Source organism: Ostrea edulis, chromosome 7 (genome assembly GCF_947568905.1).
Source record: "Ostrea edulis chromosome 7, xbOstEdul1.1, whole genome shotgun sequence".
Taxonomy (NCBI): domain Eukaryota; kingdom Metazoa; phylum Mollusca; class Bivalvia; order Ostreida; family Ostreidae; genus Ostrea; species Ostrea edulis.
Window position 1 is genome coordinate 56,925,399 of NC_079170.1, and position 14,113 is coordinate 56,939,511.

Below are 14,113 nucleotides of genomic sequence, written 5' to 3' on the forward strand. Positions count from 1 at the left end.
GTAGTAAGATTGGTTACAAAGGAAAACTTTTAATTTTTGTTTTTCAAATTCACTAAAAACTAATTAAAGTGTGTGCTAATTAATAAAAGAATTGGCTCTATGACCATGACCTGAGGTATGTTAAATTTACCTAGAGAAGCCATTGTGCTAAAATAAACTTAATATACAGCACAACCAGCCGCAAGACATCTGATCTACTGCCCGAATTGAATAGTGACCTTAACCTAATATCTGAATAGACCAGTAGGTGTGTCGAAGCTTAACTGACTGCCCTGTAATCCCTCATAGGTTGCTTAGCAACTGCAATGACAAGAGTGATACAAGTTTAATATTTATTAATTGGATCAGAAACAGGATGCACATTTACATATATGGTGGAAAGGGTCGCATGCAAACTTTTTGTGGGGAACTGGGGAGGCGGCCAGTGTGCCAGTTTGACTACCAAAGTAGGGACAACACAGGGGGCCCTATGTGGACATAGGTGCCCGAACCTGAACGATTCCCCACGTTCTAAGGGAGGTAGAGATGTCTGCGCATCTCACCGGTCTCCTGCGTGCTACCTGGTTTAATTACAGTTGTCGCAACATGCACCAGCCTGTAGCATCCCCTCCCTTAGTAGGAGGTGGATGTGGCCCCAGCTATGAACTAGCTGAGAGCCCCACGAATTAAACTTTAGCAACTTATGCAAGAAATTAGTATTTTCTATGAATATCCACTGACCCTTGACCTAGTTTAATGGTCGTCTGGAGGGTACACGTGAAATACCTGCCCCCTGCTTTAGTAGTAGGTGGGAGGAGAGCCGGTTTTGGCGCAGAATTAGTGATCAACTACCCCAACGCACTCCCCAGTCCGCCACAGACATTGGAACAATGTCCCCCACAAAAATTTATATTTGTATGTTTGTTTTTCCTTTTTTCTTCATGCATACTTGAAATTGGAGGCACTTAAACAGTGGGGTGGGCGACGTGCACCCTCGTCGCCCCCCAGGGCCAGCAGTCGTGGGGAGAGCATTTATCTCTACGCTCCCCTCTCCGAATCCCCTGTGCACTCTCAAGCAATGGTTACTAAGACCAAGTTATCACCAAATTGACACATTTCGGTAATCGCTCTCAACTTGAAGATTACCTGCATTTCCTGTAATTTTCGTGGGAATATTTAAAACTTTCAGGATTTCCGACCTGTAATTAGATTGAATTCTGAAGTTGATCATTGCAAAAAGTGTAACCTCGAAGGTAATAAATTAACAACAAGGTCATCTCAATTCTGCGGGGTGGGCGACGTGCACTCTCGTCCGTCACCCAGGCCCCCTGGAGGCACAATAGGAGAGCGTTTATCTCTATGCTACCCCCTTCGAACCCCCTTGCGTACTCTCAAGCAATGGTGACTTAACCAAGAGGTCACTGGTATCATCAAATTGACACATTTGATAGTGATTATGAAAGTTGTAAATTATTTGAATTTCCTGGATTTTTCAAGGGAATAGCTAAAACTTCAGGATTCCTGACCAAAATTAGACTGAATTCTGAAATGACCATTTTAAAATGTGTAATCTCAAAGGTGACGTAAGATTAACAACAAAGTGGTCGCAGTTCAGGCGGACTATAAGACTTGTCAGTTCTGAATAACTCCTATGATGGAAAGCAAAAATTGGACAAAATTTCCTAGCACCAATTTAGCAAACCATCTCCCAGTCCTACTGGAGGAAAATTACGTCCCATAACTGAAACTGGTATACCTCTAAAGGATTCCGATTGATTCTGAAGAGTTTCAGCAGAAAATTCTAGAATAATTTTGAAGTCTGAATTCCGTCAAAAAAGATCTAACTACAAGTCCCAAATACTTCCGTAAAAACTAAGGTAATGATAGCAGAATGGCACATTGCTAAATACCATTTTCGACGATTCCTAAGATAAAACAATAAACTGTAATGGATCAAACTTTTTCGACCGGAAATTCCTCATAAATTCGTCAAACTAATCCAAACGTTCCAGAGCCAGTGAGAATTAGCCCAAACTCAGCTAAGAATTAAAATTAAGACCGATTACTCGAGCCAAAATACGAAAATTACCCAGCCCATTAACACCCCTAAGCCTCTACCCTCAAAGCCACGCCTCCTCGGAAAAAGTTGGATAACAAAACATGACACTTCCTGACGTGGTTTCTCGACTGCTGAAACCATACAAACTCCAATAAATGTCTATTGAATGAATTATGGAAAGAAAAATTCAACGCCGAATACATCTGAGACAAAACCAGTCAATTATTTACATGAAAATGGAATGGAGTGTGATTGACTTAAAGTTAACCAAACAATAACTTTGGTTAGGCTTGACATTGAGAATAAACAACAACGAACCGATCAACAATCTGCAAGTCCGAACTTAAATTGAGTTTGTGGACAATTATCGGAAACAAAAACTGCAATTAAATGCAACTAATGATATGGAACTAGGGTCTTTGTGCTATGGAAAGTGCTAAATATCCAAAGAACGACAAGGTGAGAATATACTGCGACTCGTACGCTGTGATGCTGGTTCTAGCACAAACCTGAAAAGTGTGTACGAAATAGCATATAGCGCTCCACGTCACGTACGTTGTCGGAATCATCAGTAAACTACATAAATTAAAAAGAGGCAAATTGCTGAACTAGCAAGAATACCACATAATTGCATAGGGATGTTAATAATAGATAAGTACTATGAAGTTAATAACTCTGCATAAATTGACCGGTGAGGTCCTTGGTACCTAAAATTGTGATCGTGCGTAGTAAGAACCCGTGAACCCCTGTGGCCGTGAATAGCAATGTCTACCCTGAAACTTGGGCCCAATAATGCCTAGCAAGTAAACCTAGCGAGATAATGTAGTGGTTGGCCACATTGCAAATTGAACCTCGTGGTAGGTTGAGGTCCGAGCCCCTGGTCTATGCAGTGCCGTCATTTTGGCACAATCAGGTATACCTGAACGTTTTCCAGGTTCACCCGTGTATGACATGTAAATGAATAAATACAAGTAACGCGACATAATGAACTGATTACAGAATGGGACGAATTAAGAGTAAGCAAGCCTTGGAATTTGTAGCATGGTCTGACTATCTGGTGCCCTTTGCTTGACCGACTCGCTAGCCATGCCTATGAAAGGTCATGAAACCTACGTTAACCAGGTACCTTGAATCATGAATGGCATTTTGGCCAAATAGATACAATCAAAATTGTGCCATAGGTTTGCCATTGGGATACATAATAATAGAGCACCGGCAATGCTAGGTATATTAGGTGGTGTAGGACATGACCAGGATATGAATTTACATATGGCGGCTGCCAGAAGATACATACAGAAACTAAGTCTGAGTATGGTATCGCCCTATGGGCTATGTTGTGCAAGTGCTTTACGACAGCCGGTAGAATTTGAACTAAGTTAATATTAAGGAATGTCAAATAAATGCAGCGACTCACCATGTTGACCTTGAGAAGGGATGGTAGCCTTCGTCAGGGATTAGACGACAATCGCCGGCTGAATAGGTACCTCCTGCCTTCAGGGGAGGGGGAGGACCAGCGTTGTCGTGCTTCACTGCCTGGCTGGTATGCCGTCCTTGTCTCGAGCTCCAGTCCCGTGGAGATCCCGGTTAGAAAGGTCCGTGTGTGGTGGCACGATAAAAATCGCTCCCCGCAAAGCGGCCGAGCACATGCCAAAATTTGGAAACCCATCGCCGACAGTGGTGACGATTCTATTCAGGTTGACCTTGAGAAAGGCGAGTAGCGTTCGCCCGGGATTAAACCTCCATCACCGGCTGAATGGGTACCTCCTGCATTTAAAAGAGGGGGGGGGGGGGGTGACCATAACGTTGCCGTGCTTCACTGCCTTGCCCTCCTAGTCTCGGACTCAAGTCCCGTGGGGATCCAGGATTGAAAGGTCCACAGCACCCATCGCAGTTGTAACAGGCCGTCAAATTAAACCGCGGGTCCGAGTCACAGGTGGCACGATAAAAATCGCTGAGGCTGAGGCTCCCCCCTAAGCGGCCGAGAAAACGCCTAACTCAGGACAAAGTTTAGCAACCCATCGCCGACAGTGGTGACGATTCCATTGTTGGAAGAGATGTTTTATTGTATTGATTATAGGAATTAGATAGGTCACAGTTCGTTATCTTCACCATGGACAAAACAAATCAAAAACCAATCGATCGGTATTGCTTCTAACTGTCCCTTTTTTTTCTTTTTCTTTTTTGCTTCATCCTGTTGCTGCACTGGTAAAGGATCGTTTGGCTGCGTATACGATTGCACGATGTTAATAAATTAGCTCGATTTTCACAATGTGTTGAATCTAAGGTTTGAGCAGAATGAAAAGTTAACTCGTTCCCCGTTAGGCGGAATTGTAAGAGGCAAGATAGTTCGAACCAGGTTTATTTCGTAAACGGTACGAACTGTATTAGCCAATCTTAATTAATTGTGGACTATTTGATATGTATCAAATAATCTTGATTATTTAAGAATTTGAATATATGTTATATTATGTTGAAGCATTGCTTTTTTATTCCAAACTAAAGATTTTTATTGGTTGCTACGTAATAGAATTGGTAGCTAAGGGTTTCTTATATAAAGTTTTTGCCATTTTGATATGTAATAACAGTACAAATGATGAAAAGTTTAAAAAGAATTACATTTATTTTAATTACTAAAGTGTTGAAAAATTTCTATGGATATTTGAATTCAACTCTACATTTGCACATGTTTGTCAAAATTTGCATGATTTAACCCCCTCTCTACACCCCCCCCCCCCCCCCCCCCAATGCTTCTCCATTTCGTTTCAATTTCTGCAAGAACAACATCAGATAACCCAGAAACAATATAACTTTTTTCATACAAGTGTTGCAGTTTTTGAATAAATGTAATTCTTTATATGACTATTTAAGAGAATTTTGCAGAGTTCCAAGAACTGTAATGTTATCATGATATCACAACTTTTAGTGCATATTATATCTAAAATACATTGAAATTTACTATATTTTACCTTACATGGATTTGATTGTCATGGTAACATTAATCATGGAATAAGCTTAGATATACTCATTAAAATAATTTGTTTTACTTTTCATATTTCAACATGGTAGATACTCAATAGATTTAAGGTATAATATATACCGGTATGTGTTAAATTTTTCAGTTTCAATATAAAGCTTGATGGTTCGTGACATTGCCTCTTAAAGTATTATGGATACCTTTAGAACACACACACACATACGCAGAAAAGAGAGAGAGAGAGAGAGAGAGAGAGAGAGAGAGAGAGAGAGAGAGAGAGAGAGAGAGAGAGAGAGAGAGAGAGAGAGAGCTTTGATTATTTGCTCCTATGTGCATTTATTGATTCTTGTATACACATTTACTGATAAATTGGATTAGATTTCATTAAACATTTTATCATTATATTTCTTTTCACCAAATCCAATCAAGAAGTACATCCCTACCAGTTTCATAATAACACCACTCGTACCCCTCTGGTCTACCCCGCTTCATCCCCTAACTGAATATCTAATAATTTGGTGTATGTCAACTGAAGTAGCAAGTCAGCATATCAAACTTATAGTATGTATTCAAGGGCGTAGAGCGGCAGCCGGGGCATATATCCCCTTTCAAAGTGGGGGTAGGGACATGTTTGTGCTCCCAAAACTTCTCAAATGATATCAGTTATGTAATTATCAATAAAAAAAACAACTAAACTAAAGCCCGTTTCGTTGTCAGTATAGTTGCTTTTCTCCAAGTTTATTTTTCCCCTTTGTCTCATTTCTTATTCTGCAAGTAAGACTACGTATTAGGTCTTCTTTTGAATTGACTTTTCAATATATCCGGAATTTCACAAACGTACAATAAATTGATTTCTACCTGTGTTTTGACAGTTTGCGGTATTGGCTCGGTCATCATACTTGAGACTATGTCATTGAATCGCGCTATTCTTTACTTTGCTCATTTCTGCAAATTTGACATATTGATAATAAGCATGCCTTGAGTAATTTGGTATGAAATCCAACTACTCAATTGAGTTAAGACCCACCCCTCTCTTATCCCCCCTCCACAAGAAGAAAAGTTCACCCCCACCCCCCGACGATGTAGCTTTTCCGATCACCTGTTGTCCGTCGTCTCTCCGTCTGTCTGTCTGTAAACTTTTTACATTTTTTACTTCTTCTCCAGAACCACTGGGCCAATTTCAACCAAACTTGGCAAAAGCATTCTTGGATAAGGGGCTTTCAAGTTTATTCAAATGACCCATGCCTGATCCTTCAAAGGTGATATAATCACAAAAATGCAAAAATAGGGCGGGGTCATTCAAAAATCTTCCCAAGAACCACTGGACCAGAAAAGTTTACATTTCAGTGAAAGCTTCCTGACATAGTGCAGATTCAACCTTGTAAAAATCATGTGTCTCGGGGTAGGTTGGGGTCACAATAGGGATAAAAGTTTTATATGAGAATATTTTGGGAAAATCTTTAAATATGGTCCAAAGTGACTCAGGTGAGCGATGTGGCCCATGGGCCTCTTGTTTAGAGAAACGAAGTGAAATATATGAAATGATAATCGTTTTCTTTCACCTGCATATTGTAAAAATAGTAAAATCATTAAAATAGGTTGAAGGTTGTTTACGGAACATTTGCCTCTACTTTTGGTGTTGCTTGTTAAGCAATACAGTCAGGATAACATATTAGCTAGTTGCAGATCTGTAGCTCTCTGGGAAAATATTTGGACAGACAAGAGAGCCCTCTGTTCTCTCCCAGAGAGTACAGATCTACAGCTACATAGTCTGATTACACAGATCTACAGCTACACATTAGTCTGATTACACAGATCTACAGCTACACATTAGTCTGATTACACAGATCTACAGCTACACATTTTTCTGATTACACAGATCTACACTACACATTAGTCTGATTACACAGATCTACACTACACATTAGTCTGATTACACAGATCTACAGCTACACATTAGTCTGATTACACAGATCTACAGCTACACATTAGTCTGATTACACAGATCTACAGGTACACATTAGTCTGATTACACAGATCTACAGGTACACATTAGTCTGATTACACAGATCTGCACTACACATTAGTCTGATTACACAGATCTACAGGTACACATTAGTCTGATTACACAGATCTACAGGTACACATTAATCTCATTACACAGATCTACAGCTACACATTAGTCTGATTACACAGATCTACAGCTACACATTAGTCTGATTACACAGATCTACAGCTACACATTAGTCTGATTACACAGATCTACACTACATATTAGTCTGATTACACAGATCTACAGGTACACATTAGTCTGATTACACAGATCTACAGCTACACATTAGTCTGATTACACAGATCTGCACTACACATTAGTCTGATCACACAGATCTACAGGTACACATTAGTCTGATTACACAGATCTATAGGTACACATTAGTCTGATTACACAGATCTACAGCTACACATTAGTCTGATTACACAGATCTACACTACATATTAGTCTGATTACACAGATCTACAGGTACATAGTCTGATTACACAGATCTACAGGTACATAGTCTGATTACACAGATCTACAGGTACACATTAGTCTGATTACACAGACCTACAGCTACACATTAGTCTGATTACACAGATCTACAGCTACACATTAGTCTGATTACACAGATCTACAGCTACACATTAGTCTGATTACACAGTTCTATAGGTACACATTAGTCTGATTACACAGATCTACACTACACATTAGTCTGATTACACAGATCTACAGCTACATAGTCTGATTACACAGATCTACAGGTACACATTAGTCTGATTACACAGATCTACAGCTACACATTAGTCTGATTACACAGATCTACAGGTACACATTAGTCTGATTACACAGATCTACAGCTACACATTAGTCTGATTACACAGATTTCACTACACATTAGTCTGATTACACAGATCTACAGCTACATAGTCTAATTACACAAATCTACAGGTACACATTAGTCTGATTACACAGACCTACAGTTAGACATTAGTCTGATTACACAGATCTACAGGTACACATTAGTCTGATTACACAGATCTACAGCTACACATTAGTCTGATTACACAGATCTACAGCTACAAAGTCTGATTACACAGATCTACACTACACATTAGTCTGATTACACAGATCTACACTACACATTAGTCTGATTACACAGACCTACAGGTACACATTAGTCTGATTAAACAGATCTACAGCTACACATTAGTCTGATTACACAGATCTACAGCTACACATTAGTCTGATTACACAAATCTGCACTACACATTAGTCTGATTACACAGATCTACAGCTACACATTAGTCTCATTACACAGATCTACAGGTACACATTAGTCTGATTACACAGATCTACAGCTACACATTAGTCTGATTACACACATCTACAGCTACACATTAGTCGGATTACACAGATTTACAGCTACACATTAGTCTGATTACACAGATCTATAGGTACACATTAGTCTGATTACACAGATCTACAGCTACACATTAGTCTGATTACACAGATCTACAGCTACACTTTAGTCTGATTACACAGACCTACAGGTACACATTAGTCTGATTACACAGATCTACAGCTACACATTAGTCTGATTACACAGATCTATAGGTACACATTAGTCTGATTACACAGATCTACATTACACATTAGTCTGATTACACAGATCTACAGCTACACATTAGTCTGATTACACAGATCTACAGCTACACATTAGGCTGATTACACAGACCTACAGGTACACATTAGTCTGATTACACAGATCTACAGCTACACATTAGTCTGATTACACAGATCTACAGCTACACATTAGTCTGATTACACAGATCTATAGGTACACATTAGTCTGATTACACAGATCTACAGCTACACATTAGTCTGATTACACAGATCTACAGCTACACATTAGTCTGATTACACAGATCAATAGGTACACATTAGTCTGATTACACAGATATACAGCTACACATTAGTCTGATTACACAGATCTACAGCTACATATTAGTCTGATTACACAGATCTACAGCTACACATTAGTCTGATTACAAAGATCTACAGCTACACATTAGTCTGATTACACAGATCTACAGGTACACATTAGTCTGATTACACAGATCTACAGGTACACATTAGTCTGATTACACAGATCTATAGCTACACATTAGTCTGATTACACAGATCTACAGGTATACATTAATCTCATTACACAGATTTACAGCTACACATTAGTCTGATTACACAGATCTACAGCTACATATTAGTCTGATTACACAGATCTACAGCTACACGTTAGTCTGATTACACAGATCTACAGCTACACATTAGTCTGATTACACAGATCTGCACTACATATTAGTCTGATTACACAGATCTACAGGTACACATTAGTCTGATTACACAGATCTGCACTACATATTAGTCTGATTACACAGATCTACAGGTACACATTAGTCTGATTACACAGACCTACAGGTACACATTAGTCTGATTACACAGATCTACAGCTACACATTAGTCTGATTACACAGATCTACAGCTACACATTAGTCTGATTACACAGATCTACAGGTACACATTAGTCTGATTACACAGATCTACAGGTACACATTAGTCTGATTACACAGATCTACAGGTACACATTAGTCTGATTACAGAGATCTACAGCTGCACATTAGTCTGATTACACAGATCTACAGCTACACACTAGTCTGATTACACAGATCTGCACTACACATTAGTCTGATTACACAGATCTACAGCTACACATTAGTCTGATTACACAGATCTACAGGTACACATTAGTCTGATTACACAGATCTATAGGTACACATTAGTCTGATTACACAGATCTACAGTTACACATTAGTCTGACTACACAGATCTACAGCTACACATTAGTCTGATTACACAGATCTATAGGTACATATTAGTCTGATTACACAGATCTACAGCTACACATTAGTCTGATTACACAGATCTACAGCTACACATTAGTCTGATTACACAGACCTACAGGTACACATTAGTCTGATTACACAGATCTACAGCTACACATTAGTCTGATTACACAGATCTACAGCTACACATTAGGCTGATTACACAGACCTACAGGTACACATTAGTCTGATTACACAGATCTACAGCTACACATTAGTCTGATTACACAGATCTACAGCTACACATTAGTCTGATTACACAGATCTATAGGTACACATTAGTCTGATTACACAGATCTACAGCTACACATTAGTCTGATTACACAGATCTACAGCTACACATTAGTCTGATTACACAGATCAATAGGTACACATTAGTCTGATTACACAGATATACAGCTACACATTAGTCTGATTACACAGATCTACAGCTACATATTAGTCTGATTACACAGATCTACAGCTACACATTAGTCTGATTACAAAGATCTACAGCTACACATTAGTCTGATTACACAGATCTACAGGTACACATTAGTCTGATTACACAGATCTACAGGTACACATTAGTCTGATTACACAGATCTATAGCTACACATTAGTCTGATTACACAGATCTACAGGTATACATTAATCTCATTACACAGATTTACAGCTACACATTAGTCTGATTACACAGATCTACAGCTACATATTAGTCTGATTACACAGATCTACAGCTACACGTTAGTCTGATTACACAGATCTACAGCTACACATTAGTCTGATTACACAGATCTGCACTACATATTAGTCTGATTACACAGATCTACAGGTACACATTAGTCTGATTACACAGATCTGCACTACATATTAGTCTGATTACACAGATCTACAGGTACACATTAGTCTGATTACACAGACCTACAGGTACACATTAGTCTGATTACACAGATCTACAGCTACACATTAGTCTGATTACACAGATCTACAGCTACACATTAGTCTGATTACACAGATCTACAGGTACACATTAGTCTGATTACACAGATCTACAGCTACACATTAGTCTGATTACACAGATCTACAGCTACACATTAGTCTGATTACACAGATCTACAGCTACATATTAGTCTGATTACACAGATCTACAGGTACACATTAGTCTGATTACACAGATCTGCACTACATATTAGTCTGATTACACAGATCTACAGCTACACATTAGTCTGATTACACAGACCTACAGGTACACATTAGTCTGATTACACAGATTTACAGCTACACATTAGTCTGATTACACAGATCTACAGCTACACATTAGTCTGATTACACAGATCTACAGGTACACATTAATCTCATTACACAGATCTACAGCTACACATTAGTCTGATTACACAGATCTACAGCTACACATTAGTCTGATTACACAAATCTGCACTACACATTAGTCTGATTACACAGATCTACAGGTACACATTAGTCTGATTACACAGATCTGCACTACATATTAGTCTGATTACACAGATCTACAGGTACACATTAGTCTGATTACACAGATCTGCACTACATATTAGTCTGATTACACAGATCTACAGGTACACATTAGTCTGATTACACAGATCTACAGCTACACATTAGTCTGATTACACAGATCTACAGGTACACATTAGTCTGATTACACAGATCTGCACTACATATTAGTCTGATTACACAAATCTACAGCTACACATTAGTCTGATTACACAGATCTACAAGTACACATTAGTCTGATTACACAGATCTACAGGTACACATTAGTCTGATTACACAGATCTACAGCTACACATTAGTCTGATTACACAGATCTACAGCTACATATTAGTCTGATTACACAGATCTACAGGTACACATTAGTCTGATTACACAGATCTGCACTACATATTAGTCTGATTACACAGATCTACAGCTACACATTAGTCTGATTACACAGACCTACAGGTACACATTAGTCTGATTACACAGATTTACAGCTACACATTAGTCTGATTACACAGATCTACAGCTACACATTAGTCTGATTACACAGATCTACAGGTACACATTAATCTCATTACACAGATCTACAGCTACACATTAGTCTGATTACACAGATCTACAGCTACACATTAGTCTGATTACACAAATCTGCACTACACATTAGTCTGATTACACAGATCTATAAAGGTACACATTAGTCTGATTACACAGATCTGCACTACATATTAGTCTGATTACACAGATCTACAGGTACACATTAGTCTGATTACACAGATCTGCACTACATATTAGTCTGATTACACAGATCTACAGGTACACATTAGTCTGATTACACAGATCTACAGCTACACATTAGTCTGATTACACAGATCTACAGGTACACATTAGTCTGATTACACAGATCTGCACTACATATTAGTCTGATTACACAAATCTACAGCTACACATTAGTCTGATTACACAGATCTACAAGTACACATTAGTCTGATTACACAGATCTACAGCTACACATTAGTCTGATTACACAGATCTGCACTACACATTAGTCTGATTACACAGATCTACAGGTACACATTGGTCTGATTACACAGATCTACAGCTACACATTAGTCTGATTACACAGATCTACAGCTACACATTAGTCTGATTACACAAATCTGCACTACACATTAGTCTGATTACACAGATCTACAGCTACACATTGGTCTGATTACACAGACCTACAGGTACACATTAGTCTGATTACACAGATCTGCACTACACATTAGTCTGATTACACAGATCTACAGCTACACATTAGTCTGATTACACAGATCTGCACTACACATTAGTCTGATTACACAGATCTGCACTACACATTAGTCTGATTACACAGATCTACAGCTACACATTAGTCTGATTACACAGATCTACAGCTACACATTAGTCTGATTACACACATCTACAGCTACACATTAGTCGGATTACACAGATTTACAGCTACACATTAGTCTGATTACACAGATCTATAGGTACACATTAGTCTGATTACACAGATCTACAGCTACACATTAGTCTGATTACACAGATCTACAGCTACACTTTAGTCTGATTACACAGACCTACAGGTACACATTAGTCTGATTACACAGATCTACAGCTACACATTAGTCTGATTACACAGATCTATAGGTACACATTAGTCTGATTACACAGATCTACATTACACATTAGTCTGATTACACAGATCTACAGCTACACATTAGTCTGATTACACAGATCTACAGCTACACATTAGGCTGATTACACAGACCTACAGGTACACATTAGTCTGATTACACAGATCTACAGCTACACATTAGTCTGATTACACAGATCTACAGCTACACATTAGTCTGATTACACAGATCTATAGGTACACATTAGTCTGATTACACAGATCTACAGCTACACATTAGTCTGATTACACAGATCTACAGCTACACATTAGTCTGATTACACAGATCAATAGGTACACATTAGTCTGATTACACAGATATACAGCTACACATTAGTCTGATTACACAGATCTACAGCTACATATTAGTCTGATTACACAGATCTACAGCTACACATTAGTCTGATTACAAAGATCTACAGCTACACATTAGTCTGATTACACAGATCTACAGGTACACATTAGTCTGATTACACAGATCTACAGGTACACATTAGTCTGATTACACAGATCTATAGCTACACATTAGTCTGATTACACAGATCTACAGGTATACATTAATCTCATTACACAGATTTACAGCTACACATTAGTCTGATTACACAGATCTACAGCTACATATTAGTCTGATTACACAGATCTACAGCTACACGTTAGTCTGATTACACAGATCTACAGCTACACATTAGTCTGATTACACAGATCTGCACTACATATTAGTCTGATTACACAGATCTACAGGTACACATTAGTCTGATTACACAGATCTGCACTACATATTAGTCTGATTACACAGATCTACAGGTACACATTAGTCTGATTACACAGACCTACAGGTACACATTAGTCTGATTACACAGATCTACAGCTACACATTAGTCTGATTACACAGATCTACAGCTACACATTAGTCTGATTACACAGATCTACA